Here is a 19,198-nt window from a genome sequence, read left to right as displayed (position 1 = left end):
TGTCTGTGGTATTTTCTACCTGTTCAGATCATCAGACAGCCTGTTCTCCTTAGAGTTCCAACTCTATTTCCAGGTAAAACTACTTAGATAAATTCCAATACGTTTCTGATAAACATCAAAAGCCCACATGCTTAACTAAGCTGAAGTGCCAAACCTTCTCAGGTTCACCTGTCATTAGATGCTTTTTTTGTTTCATATGGAGGTTGAATGAAGTGGGAGCTGCTTCTAACCCTTTTTCCTTGACCATGTCATGCAAGGAGAATAGTCATGAAAATTCTGTTTGGGAAAAGAGAGAGAGGCACATACCATATTCTGCTTTGTTCCCTTGAAAATTGTTACAGCTTCTCAGGAAACATTCAGTTGTGCTTGTGACAGCATATTACCATCAAAACCTGCAGTTGGGGTGCATACTAAGGATACAGTCACATCCTGATGCATAGGGATTTAGTCACTGATGCATAGGGATTTAGTCACGTAATGTTTAAATGATATGCAGCTGAAATCTCAGCATGCAGGGGACTAAAGCTGGTTGAAGAAAACTGAAGGAGCCATATTTTGTTTCAGCCTTATCTAACTTCGGGGTTTCTGAATTTCTCTTTCCCCCACTAATAAAATGGTCCAGGACAAACAGGAATGCTTCTGTGGACACCAAGCAATCCAAATGTGGCTGGATTTGTTGGATTATCCCTCGTGCCCTGATTCCCCCTCTACCTTCTTGGGAACTGCACTGACAGGGACCCTTGCCTATTTCTCTCTTGTTGTATGTGTATGTACAGTGCCTAGCACAGTGGGATCCTGGTCCATGACAGTATCCCCATAGGTCACTGGTCACCAACCCATTCATCGCGATCGACTGGTTGATCCTGGAGCTTCTGCCAGTTGATCGTGACATCTGGGCTGCTAAAAGTTCAGCAGTGCAGCAGGGCTCAGGCAGGCTGCCTGCCTGGGCTCCATGCTGCTCCCGGAAGTGTCTAGCTGTGGCACGCCTCTGCAGCCCCTGGGAGGATGGGTGAGGGTGAGGCAGCTCTGCCTGCTGCCCCTGCCCCCAGCAAGGGAACCCGCCAATGGGAGCTGTGGCGGTAGTGCTTCAGGGCACAGGCAGCGCACAGAGACCCATGTCTCCTCCCCGCCAGGGGCTGCAGAGACGTGCTAGCAGCCAGCCACTTCTGGGTGCATTGTGGGGCCAAGGCAGGCAGCCTGCCTGAGTCCCTCTGTGCCGCTCACCAGGAGGCACCTGTAGTAAGCGCCTCCCAGCCGGAGCCTGCACCTCACCCCGCCCCCCTGCCCGGAGCCCCCTCCTGCACCCAAACTCCCTCCCATCCTCTCCTGCACCCCAACACTCTGCACCACCTGGAGCCCCTTCCTGCTCCAAACTCACCCCCCAGATCCCACCCCCCTCACCCCCTCCTGCACCCCAATCCTGTGAACCAGCCCAGAGCCCCTTCCTGCTCCAAACTCCCCCAGATCCCACCCCCCTCACCCCCTCCTGCACCCCAATCCCGGGAACCCGCCCAGAGCCCCCTTCCTGCTCCAAACGCCCCCCCAGATCCCACCCCCCCTCCTGCACCCCAGTCCCGTGAACCAGCCCAGAGCCCCCTTCCTGCTCCAAACTCCCCCGATCCCACACCCCTCACCCCTCCTGCACCCCAATCCCGTGAACCAGCCCAGAGCCCCCTTCCTGCTCCAAACTCCCTCCCAGATCCCACACCCCTCACTCCCTCCTGCACCCCAATCCTATGAACCAGCCCAGAGCCCCCTTCCTGCTCCAAACGCCCCCAGATCCCACCCCCTCACCCCCACACCCCAACACTCTGTCCCAGCCTGAAGCCCCCTCCTGCACCCAAACTCCCTCCCAGAGCCTGCACCCCTCACTCCTGCACCTCAACCCCCTGCCCCAGGCTCAGCCAATGCACACCCCACAGCTGAGAATGTTACACTGATTTGTGACAATCCCTGAAGGATTTTGGATTTATAAACCAGAAATAACACTTATAAAAAGTAAAATTTGTGAAATATCCAGTGGACTCTATGAGATTAGGTTCAGTGTGACCATATGACCCCTGCACCCGAACTCCCTACCAGAGCTTGCACCCCTCACTGCTGCACCCCAACTCTCTGCCCCAGGCTCAGCCTGGAGCCCCCTCCCATACTCCGAACCCTTCAGCCCCAGCCGAGAGCCTGCACTTCTACCCCCTGCCCCAGCCCGGTGAAAGTGAGTGAGGGTGTGGAAGAGCGAGTGATGGAGGGAGGGGGGAATGGAGTGAGTGGGGTAGGGCCTCAGGGAAAGGGCAGGGCAGATCCTGGGTTGATCTTAAATTCAAAAAGTGATCTTGTGCATAAAAAGGTTGGAGACCACTGCCATAGGTGCTGCTGAAATACAAATATTTTCACCTCAGCCCCTAATTTTTTTGACATTGCACATTGGGATTGCAGGAAAGATAATGCTAAAGGGGTCAGCATTATCTTGCACAGATTCTTTACAACAGGTCTGAAGAGAAGTCATGCTATGTAGAGCTGCTACCCCTTTCACCTCCCTGCCTTTCAAAGCAGCCACAACACATCCTACCGATGGAGCCCTAAACCCTCTGTGTTAGGTGGAATCACGCTCAACCCCTTCCCTCTAACAAATTTCAGTCCAATTTATTTGCATCTTTACTATTTTCTGGAGTTTTACCTTTTATGGTTGTTTTTCTGGGATCTATTATCTGAGAGAACAAAATGTATATGATAACAACTAAATGCACAGTACTAGTCCTGTGTGAAACTTTGACCTCACATGATCTGCGGTTTTACGGACAATTCCTTTGATTTCCGTTTGTTTTGGTTGGTACCACTCCAGTTTCACTTTGTATTTTGGGTTCATTTGAACCTGAAACACAAAACAAAACTCAGTTATAACTACGCAGTCTGACTTGGATTGTTTAAAAAACTACAAACTCTCAAAACTTGAAACCTAAGCAAAAACTTCAATGACTATTGTCTCAGATACAAGCTTTGAAATGAAGCCCCAAAACAATAAGTTTCATTTGATTTTCAAAATGTTTCTGCAGATATTTCAGAACTATACTCCTAACCAAGGTAGAATGATTCTTAAGGTTATCCCTAGAATTGGATTAATGCATGAATCACTGATTAAGAATAGTATCTTATTCAGATTAAGTCATTTTATTTTCCTTTAACTCAGTCAGAAGTTCCCAAAAGAATAACCAGGAGACCATTTCTGGAGCAATTCCTGAAATAATTATAATTAAGATTGGAAATCTTCCAAGACTGAACAACAAAAATACTGGTAGCAGGCAGTCATGATGGACTCTTGAGGATACTGCATGTTGTTCAGAAAGTAGAAAGCAAAGACCTCAGGAAATGATCCCTGGCATCAGTGTTGTTTAATGTAGATGCTGAAGGAAGTTCAACGGAAAGCATTTATCAGGAATTTCCATCCAGGGAGGAAGATGTGTTGTTTTAGGAGAAATGCAAATATTAGTCAGCAGACCGAGGGCAAAAGAAATAGGAATTGGGTTAGAGAGTTCTTTGAAATCATCTTTCACTGAACAGTGAGAAAACACGTGTGTATTGCCACTTATTTTAAATTTCACCACAACTCAAGACTTTTTGCAACATTGTGCTATCACTTGATATTTTCTGCTTCCACACCAAATTCAGAGGTAGGACAAAACATTAATTGTATTGCTATTTTGACATCACTAGTATGTCGATTTTTGATTTTGGACAACTCATAGGAAAAAAAATCATATCAAGAAAACAGAGGATCTTGTCAGCATTAAAACAGTTGATTTTAAAGCATTTTGTAGACTTCTTTGTTTTAAGGTAAAGTGGCAGAATACAGCACATTATTTGTGCAACCATGCACTTGGTAGAGGACCATTATGGTGTAGAGATAAAGAGTTCTGAAGTTACATTTCTAATTTTGGCAAGCAAAAGTCTTGCAGGGAGCAAAGAGGCTCTGCTGCCACAAGAACTGACTGATTCAGTCAAAATCTAGGGGTCTAGGCGGTCTGCTCCCATGAAGGAAAAACTGCAATGGCAGCTTCACACCCCATTCAGGTGGGAGGCATTCCTTTGAGTAGCTGATGTTAGCAACAGACAGCAATGTGGGTGCTCTCCAGTAAGACTATACCAGACTTCTGCACAGGAGTGCATAAGAGGATGCTTGTTTAACCTTGCCTTTCTCTTCCTTTATGTACCTGAGTCGGGGTGGGCACATGTGATTTATAACTGTAAGTTTGAGAACATTTAGATTGTATTTGAATCCTAAATACCTTCTGCTTAATCAAGCATTTCATGTAGAGGTAACAGGACAGGATGGTCGACTATGTTAATTAAGCAGTGATTGACTAAGAAAATATGTGCATTAAGGTTTAGCTTCTGTGCTTTGAAAATCATTTTATTAGCTGATAATGTAACTGGTTGAGCAGCATTTAGCTATTTTTACAAATAGGAAAACACTCACTCATACAGTGAAATAGCCAAATGGCCCTTCCAACAGCAAGGATTTAAAGCAAAATCATTTTTCCTTTTTTTGTTTCAAAAAGAATTTTAAAGGATTAAAGTGAAATTAAAATCCCTGATTGCTGCCCTGTGGTTTTAATATCTCTTTGATATGTATCTAATTGTTTGAATTAAATAGCTGTTATACTACATAGTCTATTAGTCAGATGGCAGTAGCATCCTCAGTGTTGCAGCTGGTTTCCAAACTTAGGTGACAACACAGTCTCTATACTGAGGAGCACAGAAAAAGTGGGGTAGGAAGGAACATACACAAGCAAAATTATCAGGGTGATTATAGACATACTGGTTGGTTGTTTTTAAGTTTGATATATTAAATTCCTCCACACCCACCCTCTCATCACAATTCAATCCTGAAGTCTTCCCCCCCCACACTAGTGCCCACCTTAAATTCCAGTATTTTAATGTCCTTCTCTATATATTTCCTTCATCCATAATACAGATGAACATTCCATATATGAGCTGAATAAGTGAAATTGGATAAGTAGATGACTTAGTCAACTAGGCCTCAGTTCAGCAAGGTACTGGGACTACTCAGGTGCTTTAAGTTAGGCAGGTGTCATAAGGAGGTTGGGATTCAGACCTCAATCCAAGAAGTATCAATCTGGCACTTTTAGTTACACATGAAATCACTTTACAAATTGAATAAATAATTGTTAGTTTTTATATTGTATAAGAGAATGAAAGACCAAGAATTGATAAGCAATTTTACTGTAATCCAATCCTGTAATTTAGAAATGCGGATACTTATTTTGTCTAAATAATTTTAGTAGACCAGCTTGTAATCACAACATATTGACTTTAGTCACTCATCTATCTTTATAGTAAAAGATCATTTGGACATAATCCAAACCATAGCAGAAAATGAGTTGATATTACATTTTAAGTGGCAATTACTGCAACCACATATTACTGTTTTGATAACGTTTGTATTTATATCAATATATTTTCAAATAGAAAAATTTTCACTAAATAAGACAAAATGCCCATAACTTTTGTGCAATTAGCTGTCTCCCCTCCACAGGAATAACAATTTAAAGTTTATTTAAATTGCTAATACAACATATCCACAATACTGTACAGTACAGAAAGCAATATTAGGTCTGTTCTGCCAGATGTTTGATGTGCTATTAAGTTTAAGGTAGCATGGGATCAAGTCACTGAGCTAAACTCCAGGCTTTGATTACAACACATCCTTTTTTCTGGCCTTGACAAATGATGTCTTCCACTCATATCCATTCAGAATGCAGCTGAAAGGTGATTTTCCCAACACTTTGACAATAAGGAATATTACACTTCCATATTGCAAAATTGCGACTATTTTTTCACTTTCAATGAAGAGATGGACTAAGGAGGCACTGAAGATATCATTGATGAAGAATGCATAAAGATCTCTCTCAAAAGTAATTCTAGTTGATCTCTAGGGCTGTGGAAATTGTTTTGACACATATCAGACTTACAACATTTCACAAAATGTCCCTCTCAAGCATCCAGCTGCTCCTCTTTCCATTTGAAGAACCTTTCACGTATCATTTGCTTGCCAAGGGGTTGGTTGGGATCAGGTTGAAATTTCAAAAGCAACTAAGTGACAGGAGCTGAAGTCCCATTGCCTTTCAATGAGATTTAGGCTCCTGAGGTTTGAAAATTTTTTAATCCTGGTGTGCGTCATTGATGTCCTGAAAATGAAGGACTAACACAGGGGTAGGCAACTATGGCACACATGCCGAAGGCGGCACTTGATCTGATTTTCAGTGGCACTCATACTGCCCGGGTCCTGGTCACCAGTCCAGGGGGCTCTGCCTTTTAATTTAATTTTAAATAAAGCTTCTTAAACATTTTAAAAACCTTATTTACTTTACATACAACAATAGTTTAGTTATATATTATAGACTAATAGAAAGAGACCTTCTAAAAATGTTAAAATGTATTACCGGCACACGAAACCTTAAATCAGAGTGAATAAATGAAGACTCGGCACACAAAAAGGTTGCCGACCCCTGGACTAACACCACAAAACATGTCAGTCTTCCTTTTATCCTTATTCACATTTCTTCTAATCTTGAATTAATGATAAACAATGAGTCACCTCTTCTTTGAAAATTAGGGTCAAATCCTCATTTAGTGTAAATCAAAGCTCCATTGACTTCAGGTTATGCAAACTATGCCAATTTACATTAGATGACAATCTGGCGAATATCATCTCGGTTTTGACATAGTTATGACATATATGCCTGCACTGACACCACTTAACATTTTCTTAATGATTTTGGAGTGCACTGCAAATTAATTTATGTTTATCAAGAAATGTGATGATAAAATAAACATTGAAGTAAACAAGGTAATAATCCAGAATCTCAGGGAAGATAGTTTTGATGACCGTCTGAGAGCACTTAAACATACTAATTGGTATTTCAGCTGAACAATGAATTATCCCTAATTCTATAGCTTTGGAATCAATGGCTTGTCATTTGAAACTATTCAGTTCATGAAGCAATGCAAATAAAATGAGCAGATAAAACACGGCTTTTACCAGGATCTTTTCCAGTTTTATCACTGAACAAAAATAATATTTAAAGCATTAAATGAGGGGTAGATTTGCAAATCATTGTGAAGGGTATTACGTGGATAACTCCCAGTAACAGTAATGGGAGTTAGCAATCCCCCAGGACCTGTTCTCATAGACTACCTTGAACTGTCACAATGGAATTAATTGATTTTTACAATTACATACATAAGCATTTAATAGCTAGAGAGAATCAGGTTTTGATGAGAAAAGGAACGTGAAATCTGAGTGGAAAGAACTAGTTAAAAGATGATTAGGCAACAGAAAGTCACCTAAATGCCAGATTTTAATTTAGCAATGTTTTAATATTGTTACACATTTTTTATTTTTTTAAGAAAAGTAGTGAAAATAATGGTTATTTCTGAAGTTTAAACAGACAAAATTCAATGATATTCTCTTCTGAGATGTACCTCTGTTTACGTATGTTTCTGTGAACATAAGGATTGTAATACCAGACCAAATGGTCTGTCTAGCTCACAAACAATCTCTCATAGGCAGGCAAGAAATCATGTGTTTGGCCAGATGTAAAACTAAGCTTATAAGGATTAGATTTTTATCAGTTAACATTGGTAAACTTTGATTTCACCCTGTACACACAAACTGACAAAAATATTCCCATTGATAATCAAAATGTAATAGGCAAAATAAGAAAAATACTGCTTGAGAATGTATTAGACTTTGATTTAAGGACATTTTAGTTTGTCTATTTTGACATATGATGTTGACAATTTGTGCTTTAATTGTTATAAAACTTTAACTTCTTGAATCTCAGCATGTATTGTCAGGGCCATCCCTAGGCGGGTGCGGGCCTGGGGTGAAAGTGATGTCATTTTTGGGACTGACCATGCCAAACAGCTAGGTGTGGCCCCACCCACACTCTGCCCTGCCAGGACCCTGCTTCGGTGGTGCCGCTGGGCTCCAGGGGGCTGGGACTACGCTGCCCGCCTTCCCAGGGCTTGGGAGGCTACGGCGCTGCTGCACACTCTCCCTCATGGCACTCCTGGGTGCACGCCAGGGCCAGCTCCAGGGACCAGCTTACCAAGCAGGTGCTTGGGGCGGCAACTCCGGAGTGGGGCGGAACTTTAAGGTATTCGGTGGCCATTCGGCGGAGGGTCCCTCACTCCCGCTTGGAGCGAAGGACCTCCCGCTGAATTGCGGCAGATCGCGATGGCGATCGGGGCTTTTTTTTTTTTTTTTGGCTGCTTGGGGTGGCAAAACCCCTGGAGCCGGCCCTGGTACACGCTCTCCCTCAGGTGGAAGGGGCAGCACTGGGGGTTGCCTCCCCCAGCCAGTGGTTCACTCACCGCCCATGAGGTGCCGGGCAATCACACCAGCCCATAGGGACCCCCAAAACGCAGGACCTGGAGCAGACACCCTGATTCATTGTCCCATAGGGACTCCTCTGTGTATTGTCATAAAACAATTATCTGACCTCACCATATTGTCCCAATCAACTGTGAACATTTAAATTAATAAAGACAGTAAAAGTGCTCAAAATCCATAATGTTGCACAACTATTAAAAATTAAACAAAAATAGAAAAAAGCTTAAAAATAAAGGTTGATATTAGCCTTCTAAATGATAAAAAAATAAAAATTGAAATCTGCCAAGCCTATGTATAATATTATACCACAGGGTACAGACACTGAAGTATGAGGTTTGATACCTCTTTAATTATTTTTACTAAAGTTAGCATAACTAAAGATGAAGTTCTGATACTTAGCTGTAGTGTGGACAAAAACTGCAGTACAACTCTGGAGGTATGGGGGATAAAGGTGGTTTTAAGATACTCTCTCAATGCAATGAAAATTAACCATGGAAAACTTGTGACTAAATGTAATGCCCGAACTGTTAAATAAAGCAGGATTAAAATCTCTAAGTGCAAAACTTAGTGTCGCCTTAATTATAGTAATTAATGGTAAGCTCAGAGAGCTGATAGGTAAGATCCCATGGGAATCAAGACTGAGGGGAAAAACAACTAAGATAGTTGGCAGTTTTTGCAAAGGGATACTATTATGGGCCCAAAAGCAAGCTATTCCACTGAGTAGAAAAGATAGAAAATGTGGCAAAAGACCACCTTGGCTTAACCACGAGATCTTGCATGATCTAAAAAATAAAAAGGAGTCATAGAAAAATGGAAACTAGGACAAATTACAAAGGATGAATATAGGCAAACAACACAGGAATGCAGGGGCAAGATTAGAAAGGCAAAGGCACACAATAAGCTCAAACTAGCTACAGGAATAAAGGGAAACGAGATGACTTTTTATCAATACATTAGAAGCAAGAAGAAAACCAAGGACAGGGTAGGCCCACTGCTCAGTGAGGAGGGAGAAACAGTAACAGGAAACTTGGAAATGGCAGAGATGCTTAATGACTTCTTTGTTTTGGTCTTCACCGAGACGTCTGAAGGAATGTCTAACATAGTGAATGCTAATTGGAAGAGGGTGGGTTTAGAAGATAAAATAAAAAAAGAACAAGTTAAAAATCACTTAGAAAAGTTAGATGCCTGCAAGTCACCAGGGCCTGGTGAAATGCATCCTAGAATACTCAAGGAGAATACTCATACTCGAGGAGGTATCTGAGCCTCTGGCTATTATCTTTGGAAAATCATGGGAGACAGGAGAGATTCCAGAAGACTGAAAAAGGGCAAATATAGTGCCCATTTATAAAAAGGGAAATAAAAATAACCCAGAAAACTATAGTCCAGTTAGTTTAACTTCTGTGCCAGGGAAGATAATGGAGCAAGTAATTAAGGAAATCATCTGCAAACTCTTGGAAGGTGGTAAGGTGATAGCAAATAGCCAGCATGGGTTTGTAAAGAACAAATCATGTCAAACCAATCTGATAGCTTTCTTTGATAGGATAGTGAATCTTGTGGCTAAGGGAGAAGCAGTGGATGTAGTATGCCTAGACTTTAGTAAGGCATTTGATATGGTCTTGCATTATATTCTTATCAATAAACTAGGCAAATACAACTTAGATGGGGCTACTATAAGGTGGGTGCATAACTGGCTGGATAACCGTACTCAGAGAGTAGTTATTAATGGTTCCCCATCCTGCTGGAAAGGTATAACAAGTGGAGTTCTGCAGGGGTCTGTTTTGGGACTGGCTCTGTTCAATATCTTCATCAATGACTTAGATATTGGCATAGAAAGTATGCTTATTAAGTTTGCAGATGATACCAAACTGGGAGGGATTGCAACTGCTTTGGAGGATAGGCTCGTAATTCAAAATGATCTGGACAAATTGGAGACATGGTCTGAGGTAAACAGGATGAAGTTTAAATAAAGACAAATGCAAAGCGCTCCACTTAGGAAGGAACAATTAGTTTCACACATACAGAATGGGAAGAGATTGTCTAGGAGGGAGAACGGCGGAAATGGATCTAGGGGTTATAGTGGACCGCTATATAGTTAAAGCTAAATATTAACAGGTGCATTGTGAGCAAGACATGAGAAGTCATTCTTCCACTCTACTCTGTGCTGGTTAGGCCTCAGCTGGAGTATTGTGTCCAGTTCTGGGCATCGCATTTCAAGAAAGATGTGGAGAAATTGGAGAGGTTCCAGAGAAGAGCAACAAGAATGATTAAAGGTCTAGAGAACATGACCTATGAAGGAAGGCTGAAAGAACTGGGTTTGTTTAGTTTGGAAAAGAGAAGACTGAGAGGGGACATATAGCAGTTTTCAAGTATCTAAAAGGGTGTCATAAGGAGGAGGGAGGAAATGTGTTCATCTTAGCCTCTAAGGATAGAACAAGAAGCAATGGCCTTAAACTGAAGCAAGGGAGGTTTAGGTTGGAGATTAGGAAAAAGTTCCTAACCGTCAGGGTGGTTAAATACTGGAATAGATTGCCTAGAGAGGTTGTGGAATCGCCATCTCTGGAGATATTTAAGAGTAGATTAGATAACTATCTATCAGGGATGGTCTAGACAGTATTTGGTCCTGCCATGAGGGTAGGGGACTGGATTCGATGACCTCTTGAGGTCCCATCCAGTTCTAGAATCTATGAATCTCTGAATCTACAGATCACTACTGAGGCCATAATAAAGTTCCTGCTTTTCTTCTGAATCCAAGCAAGCAAATGTATAATCTCAGTCTACGCATTACCTCTGATATACAAATGTATCCTTTCTTCTAATTTTGTCAAACATTTAATATTTTTAAAGCTATTATTTTTGTGTAGTAAGTCTTGAAGTTATTTTAGAATAGCATATTTATTTTGTACAGAAAACTGAGTATTATGTTAAATATATATTTTAAGGATATGAAGAAAACCAACAAAAGCAATAAACACACACACTCCAGATTAGGTAAGGCACCAAGAAACTTGGAACATGAATTTTAGCTTTCAGTCTCCAAGCTTTTTTCATTTGTTTCACAGCTTTAAGATTATGCCAATTTAGTTTTCATATTCAATTTCTTTAAAAGAACTTCTTTTCATGAACAGCCTAGCCAGCCCAGTATCAAAGTGAAACACAATAGACACAACCAAGTTGTTTTAAATGTTGTGGTTCAAATATATTCATGGTGAGAAAAATTTAGAAGACACTTAAACCAAAATGTACTCTCACAATTATATCACAACGATGTTTACTGGTTCCTTCTCTGACAAGTTACCATTTAACTGAAATCTAAAATAAAAAAAACCCTGAGGACACACCTAGTTTTAAGTAAGATCTGAGTTCTGGTTGTTACAAACATGCTGGAAAAAAATCTCTAGGGGGAAGGGAGAAATGAGGAAGACTGGAATTAGGACATTTGACAGAGCTAAGGGTTCACATGTTGATTATTATAAATGTTGTTGATCATCATCATATGGTGATAAATTAAATTTTTCACTTACAGAAGGGATTCATAGAAACAGGGTTGGAAGAGACCCTGAGAAATCATCTAGTCCAGCCCCCTGCACTGAGGCAGGACCAAGTATACCTAGACCTTCCCTGACATGTATATTTCTAACCTGTTCTTAAAAACCTCCAATCATGGGGATTCCACAAATTTGCTGGGGAACCTATTCCAGTATCTTTATAATTAGCTTCTGTAATATCTAACCTGAATTTCCCTTGCAGAACAAGTTAATTACATTTTGTCCAATCTTCAGTGGACATGGAGAAGAAGTGATCCCTGTCCTCTTTATAACAGCCCTTATCTTATTGGAAGACTTCTTGTCAGTTCCCTCCTCAATCATCTTTTCTCAAGACTAAACATGCACAATTTAAATTTTCCTAATATGACAGGGTTTCTAAACCTTTTATAATTGTTGCTCTCCTCTGGGCTATCTCCAATTTGTCCATATCTTTCTTAAAGTGTGGCACCAAAACTGGACACAGTACTCCAGCTGAGGCCTCACCAGTGCTGAGTAGAGAGGAACAGTTATCTCCTGTGTTACACATATGACACACCTGTTAACACATCCCAGAATGATATTTGCCTCTTTCACAACTGCAGCACTCTACTGGTTTATATTCAATCTGTGATCCTCTATAAGCTCCAGATCATTTACTGTCTAGACGATTATTCCCCATTTTATAGTCGTGCATTTAATTTTTCCTTCCTAATTATAGTACACCCTCTCAAAGCTACCTCTCATCTCTTTCAAAACTATCATTTCAGGCTACCTGCTGCTAGGCAGACAACACCACAGTGGTTATACGCATATCATATTTTCAACTTTATCCTCACAACCACTAGAACTAGAAACAAACAAGAGCTTAGATTCATTCCAGAGCACAATTCCTTAGCAAAGGGTGGGTTCTATAGCACTGCCATCAGAGGAATCTCTCATGAGCTCAACTTTGCAAAGTAACTTCTTATGTTTTCCTGTGAAATGCTGCACCGGTTTAGAAGCTTTGTGGGTTAGAAGCTTCACTGACACACCTGGCAGAGATTTCAGGAGTCTTTCGCTGAACACACACCCCAACTAAAGAAACTGGATAAAAGACCAAGCTAAAGATGAGATCACACTTTACCCACATTTCAGACATAGAGTCCCCTTTCTTCCTCCCATTTAATACCACTCAATTCCCCACTCCAGACTCTCTTTGTAATAGGGATCACAGATACACTTCCCTGCCAAAGTTCTACATGCTTGTTACCAACCATTACTGTAAGTAATCAATGTACAGACCTCTACCCCAGGGTGCATGGACCCACCTCTCAATCAGAGAGAGAGACAGACAAAACAACCCCCCTTTTACCAAATTAACACATCAATCTCAGTTTTCGGTAATTCTCTCAAAAGCCAGATACTACTAGCCTACCACTAAGCGAATCATATTTCTTACAATAAACCAGCAGTGTCAGTTGACCATAATTCCACTTTACATGGAGCAGCTAGGTTGCATTGTTTTCATTTGCACAAGTTTAGGCAAACCATTGCAGAAATTGAGATTTATAATCTCTGCTACTGGCCTAGAATGCAGGTACAGTTTTGCACCTGCATTTAACAGAGGATTCCACCTTTATCTTTATGCATGCCAATTTTACTTTTATGCTTTTGTAGCTTATACACTGTAATGGAACATTTTGAAATTAAATATCTTATATTAATTACAGATATCCTTATTCATTTTCAATAGTATGATTTCCATGGTGATTGGTGATTTCCAGTAGTATGGTTCAATTAACAAAGATTTTAGGTATTTTCCAGGGTTGAATCATGGACTCTTTCCTCTGGGACTGTTAATAAAAGGATGCAAGAAAGCAGGTCAAAAAGGGGAAAAGAATCAGCAACTTTAATTATATGTTTTCAACGTAAAAGTCACCACCAATAGTAGATTCTTAAATAAACAAGGATTTATCAGGCAAAATGCAAAACATGTCAAAACTGTAGGAGGAACTTTAAACAAATCTTTACTGACATAGGATATATGCTTAGGAATAATGCTTTGATTGTCATCTCCCTGAAATAACAAAGCATTATAAGAAGAAACAATAGCAATTGATGGGATTTGTTGACAATGGAAACAGAACAGTATCATTTCCACATTTTCCACAGTGCAGTGAAATGTTCTCACTGTGCTTTGTGTTATCTCAGGTCATCTGTGTGAGAGGGTGAAATAGTCACCGATTGTGAGGGAATCTGGAATGACTTAATTTGGTACAGCTTCACTACAGAACGTGGTTGTAAGACAAGAAGTTTTAAATAAGAGAAATCCCACTCTAAGTTAAAAAGACCAAAGTTTGATAACTAGAGAGTTTAAATTGAAAATTCTTATCTAAAGAGTTTGAATAGAAATTTCTTAACAAAATTCAATTGTAGTGTACTTCAGGAAAAACTTTATGCAATCAATCAAATAGTGAAGACTTCCATATTGTACTCTTAGCTCTTACCATAACTTTACTATAACATTTTTGCTTTTTTTAATTTTGGGAATGGTTTTTCTACATATATGGGCCCAAGGGACAAGCCTATACAAGTCTCATAACCCATACAATTGTCAATCTTTGTTTGCTACACTTTGATAGTAGCAAGATCAGTGCAGAAGCTTTAAGATAAAACTATTGTGTGAAAGACCATGTGAGATGGCAACTTCTGATAGTTTGTAATGCACTATACTGCAATGAATTAAGACTTAGAGAAATATGTACCTCCTCTACACCTATGGCAATCCTTCACACTTCAAACAACCAGTATACTATAATTGACCAACTCTTGAGAATTACAAGATTAATACTGAAGCTGCTCTCATAGCACAAGACATAGCACACAAGTGGAACTTTACCTTTTATGAAGTAGAAAGATTGATAGGGGCAAACAGTGTGTTTGAGTGTTTTGTAGCATGCAGTAAGAGAACATTGATTATGGCCTCTGATAACTGGACACTTTTGGAGCAATTTCTTTTGCTTCTGAAACCACATAAAATAAATATCAACAGAGAGTCATGTGGCACCTTATAGACTAACAGACGTATTGGAGCATAAGCTTTCGTGGGTGAATACCCACTTTGTCAGCTGCATATAAATATGAATCCTGTGCAGACCTCATTCAGATAATTCAGTACCACAGATGGACTCTATGCTATTCCCAATAGCTAGTACTAAAGGGCAAAATTTTGTCAGCTTACTATTGCAGGTGGGTAACATCATCTGTTCTGATGAAGATAGTAAACATTTTGTTGGAGCTCATTTGAACAGACTGTTGGCTCGCCCACTTCATCTCACCAACACAGCTTGATGACAAAAATTGAAAATTGGTTAATAATTCCTGACAGCCATAGCAGCATCAAGTGATTGCTAGCTTCACAAGTTCAGGTATAAGCATATCAAGATAATGGTTAAAAGAACTACATTATACTACACACACACACAGCACTCTTCATTATCTCATGGTCACGCCACAAAAACTAGCATGTTGTGCACTGGCAGCAATAAATAAAACAGCTCAAGTGGTTTTGCAGGCTGAAAAAGTCCTACTTATAATTTGGAGAATACCTATAAGGACTTTTTGCTAAGGTTCTCCGAGTAAACGCTTGTAGCTTATTTTGCAGAGCCAAAACGTATAAATATTTGTCAGCTTTTGGATGAACTAATTAGTTATATGCTCTGCTTACACTGTACCTTAGGATGTCCTCCAAATTTAATTCAGTCAAAGAATTTTTAGCACAAATGGTAACTTTGCCTCACTTTAAATCACACCCAACTTCTTAGGCATATTTAGATTTTACGCCTCTTCAAAATGAAGAGTCTGCCAACACTTAGTTTCTGAAACAGATTTAATCCAGCAAAGCACGTAAGCATGCTCTGAACTGCAGGCATACAGACAGTCCCATTGACTTCAGTTTAAACAAATGGTTATATGCTTTGTTGGACTCGGTTCTGAATTCTCACAAGCATTATCCGACATAGCCCTACCTTTTAATCAGAAGAATCTGATTCAATTAAAACAATAGTGGTTAATCAGAGACTACAAAAGATTCTAAAATGGATGATGATGCTGAACAGTATTTTCCAATTCAGTCTTTCACAAAAAACAGCCAAACATACACACAAGATATATTGGCAGTTAGAAATATATGAGCATCCCATGAAGCTTGACTGAAAAGCATGCAACAGAATACTTGGAAAATGTGACAATGGCAATGAGCTGACCCAAATAAAACAGATGCGGAAAAGGATGCTTAATTACCAAGATGCACCACCACTATTGTAGTCTCCATCTTCAACTATAAACAGAAGTATTTTGTCACCTTTGATTATTTCACCCCACACATATCTGTAAAAACTTATGGGTGAGATCAGAACCAGCCCCGTTATCTTTTCCTTGACATCTATACAGGGAAATATTTTTGGAGTAAGAAACAATAATTCATATTATGAGGAGAAAGGGGATGAGTTTGGAAAGGTTCAGGACAATGCACATGAGAATTTTGGCATCTATGGAAAAAAGGATACCCTACGCTGCTTAGACAGCCTTTCTCCACCATCCTCTTTACATCCAGCATGAAAAGCCAGGATATGCTAAAGCCAGGGGATGGTAAGAAGAAAATATTTATTCCTCAGCATCCCCATCATTCCTTTCCCCCAGACCCCATCCTTGTGCTATCTTTTTTGTCCTGTTTCCTTCAACTTAATTGCTCATTTCCCAACTTTATTTCTTCTCCTCTCCTCTTGTCTTTACATTCTGTGGTCCTTCTCTTCTCAGTCTTTGTTCAGACAAAGTCATGCTTCTCCCTTCTCTCCTTTCTCTTACTTTGCTTCCTGGCCCCTCTTGTGTCTCTTTCCCCACCTATCATCTACATCTCTGTTCCCCCATGAGCCAGAATTGGCTTTATGATCAGAAATCACCTTGTGGGAGGCTAGGATCAAATGTGTGAGTGAGATGGATGCCACAGAAAGGAGAAGATAGGGAAACTGAAGAAGGGAAGAGGGCAGCCAGAGACAGGGAGGGTGAGGAAAACTAGCCAAAGGAAACAGAAGGAAAAACAGAGAGAATTGTATAGAGGAAACTTGGGGGTTAGAGACAGAGGAGGTGAGAAAATTCTTTGGGAAAGACATGAATTTATGCAAATAAAATGATGGCAGAGTTATTTAAAAATATTTTAATAAATTTCTTCATATTTTTATATGAAATATAAAATAGTTTCTGTAACCATTATGATAACATTTGCAATAAAAGCAAACACTAGAAAAAAATAATAAAACATGACTTTTTCCATGAAGAAAAAAAAATAATTAAAGAAGCAATTTTAATTTAAAAAACCCCTCTTCATTCCAAAAAAATTAGAGAAGCACTACTCTCCAGATTTCTGGCTTTACAACCTTAATATTTATCCCTCAGCTCACACATACATTTGCCTCATCGCCTCTATACCAATATTATCAATTACCCAAAGGCTTAATTTAGATCTGATCAAGACTTTCAAACCATATTTTTTCCCAAAAGAACAATTTGTCAAAACCAAAATGTTCATAAAACAGGGCCAATTTTGACTAATTGCCTGATTTGTAATCTAGATGTCTCATTTTCACATTTTTGAAAAGATTTTTTTTAAAATCAAAATGACTTTCAAAATGTTAGTACATTTAGACTAAAAGACTAAAGAATAAAAGGTCACAACCAAAATGAAATGTTTAAAAATTATTGAAACAAAATGATTCAATTGACCCAAACAAAACTTTTTTTGGGGGGGGTTCAGCTTGTGACGAGTCCAGTCACAGCGACCCCCTGGGACTGTCACCTGACATGCTGGAATTACCTCTGAGCCCGTTTTCCATTGCCAGCTTGGGACTCCAGAACCCTGCCTTGTTGAGCCAGACATGCTAGTCTGCTGCAACACAGACCCAGGTCTGGTCCATGCCCCCAAAGCTGCGGACTTTAACCAAAAACTGCTTAGCAAGTCACTTATCTCTAGCACCCAGACACCCAGTTCCCAATGGGATCCAAACCCCAAATAAATCTGTTTTACTCTGAATAAAGCATATACAGGGTAAACTCATGAATTGTCCGCCCTCTATAACACTGAGAGAGAGAGATGCACAGCTGTTTGCTCCCCCAAGGTATTAATCATTTACTCTGGGTTAATTAATATACAAAAGTGATTTTATGAAGAATAAAAGGTAGGATTTAAGTGATTTCAAGTAATAACAGACAGAACAAAGTAAGTTACCAAGCAAAATAAAACAAATCATGCAAGTCTAAGCCTAAACACATTAAGAAACTGAATACAGGTAACTCTCACCCTCAGAGATGTTCCAATAAGCTTCTTTCACAGACTAGACTCCCTTCTAATCTGGGCCCAATCCTTTCCCCGGTACAGTCTTTGTTAGTTCCAGGTTAGCTGGTAACTAGGGGATTTCTCATGACTGCAGTCTCCTTTGTTCTGTTCCATCCCCTTTATAAGCTTTGGTGCAAGGCAGCAATCTTTTGTCTCTCTGGGTCCCCACCTTTCCTTCTAAATGGAAAAGCACCAGGTTTAAAATGGATTCCAGTACCAGGTGACATGATCACATGTAAGACCTCATTCTTCATTCTTTCAGGGCTCGCCTGCACATACCCAGCAAGATTTGTGAGTAAACAGAGCCATTCACAACTAATTGTCCTAGTTAATGGGAGCCATCAAGATTCCAAGCCACCATTAATGGCCCACACTTTACATAGTTACAATAGGACTTCAGAGTAATACTTCATATTTCTAGCTTCAAATACAGGAATGATACATTCATACAAATAGGATGAACACACTCAGTAGTTTATAAGCTTTGTAATGATAGCTTACAAGAGACCTTTTGCATAAAGCAATTCCAGTTACATTATATTTACACTCATAAGCATATTTCCGTAAACATATGGAGTACAACGTCACAGAGCTTATGAACACTTAAGATTTTGACTTCTTTGCTCCACTTTCGGATGGGAAAATTATTCAACATTTTTTGAACATACGTACTAGATGAGAAAAATTCTCTCTCATCCAGCTTTACTCTCATTCCCATTGCTTGCTTCTCCCTTTCCTCTCCTCATTCTCTCTCCAGTGAGACTAAATGGCTTGAAATGGAATGAGGAACTAAGGATATGGGAAGTAGTCCCCAGAGGAGCTAGAACCCATAGTCTTCTCTCCATTTCACATCTGTATAAACTATTGGCAACCATATTGATTCTGCTCTGA

General features: G+C 40.0%; 1 long non-coding RNA gene across 1 annotated transcript in view; it reads right to left on the bottom strand.

The window, feature by feature from the left end:
- Positions 1 to 2,656: 2,656 nt before the first annotated feature.
- Positions 2,657 to 19,198, bottom strand: part of LOC120371260 — a 201,712-nt gene continuing 185,170 nt past the window's right edge. The window contains exon 5 of the long non-coding RNA XR_005584238.1: positions 2,657 to 2,869. This is a non-coding gene — a long non-coding RNA (uncharacterized LOC120371260). The remainder of the gene's footprint in view (positions 2,870 to 19,198) is intronic.

The sequence above is a fragment of the Mauremys reevesii genome, linkage group 9 (genome assembly GCF_016161935.1).
Source record: "Mauremys reevesii isolate NIE-2019 linkage group 9, ASM1616193v1, whole genome shotgun sequence".
Taxonomy (NCBI): domain Eukaryota; kingdom Metazoa; phylum Chordata; order Testudines; family Geoemydidae; genus Mauremys; species Mauremys reevesii.
This window is presented reverse-complemented; position numbering and strand designations above follow the sequence as displayed.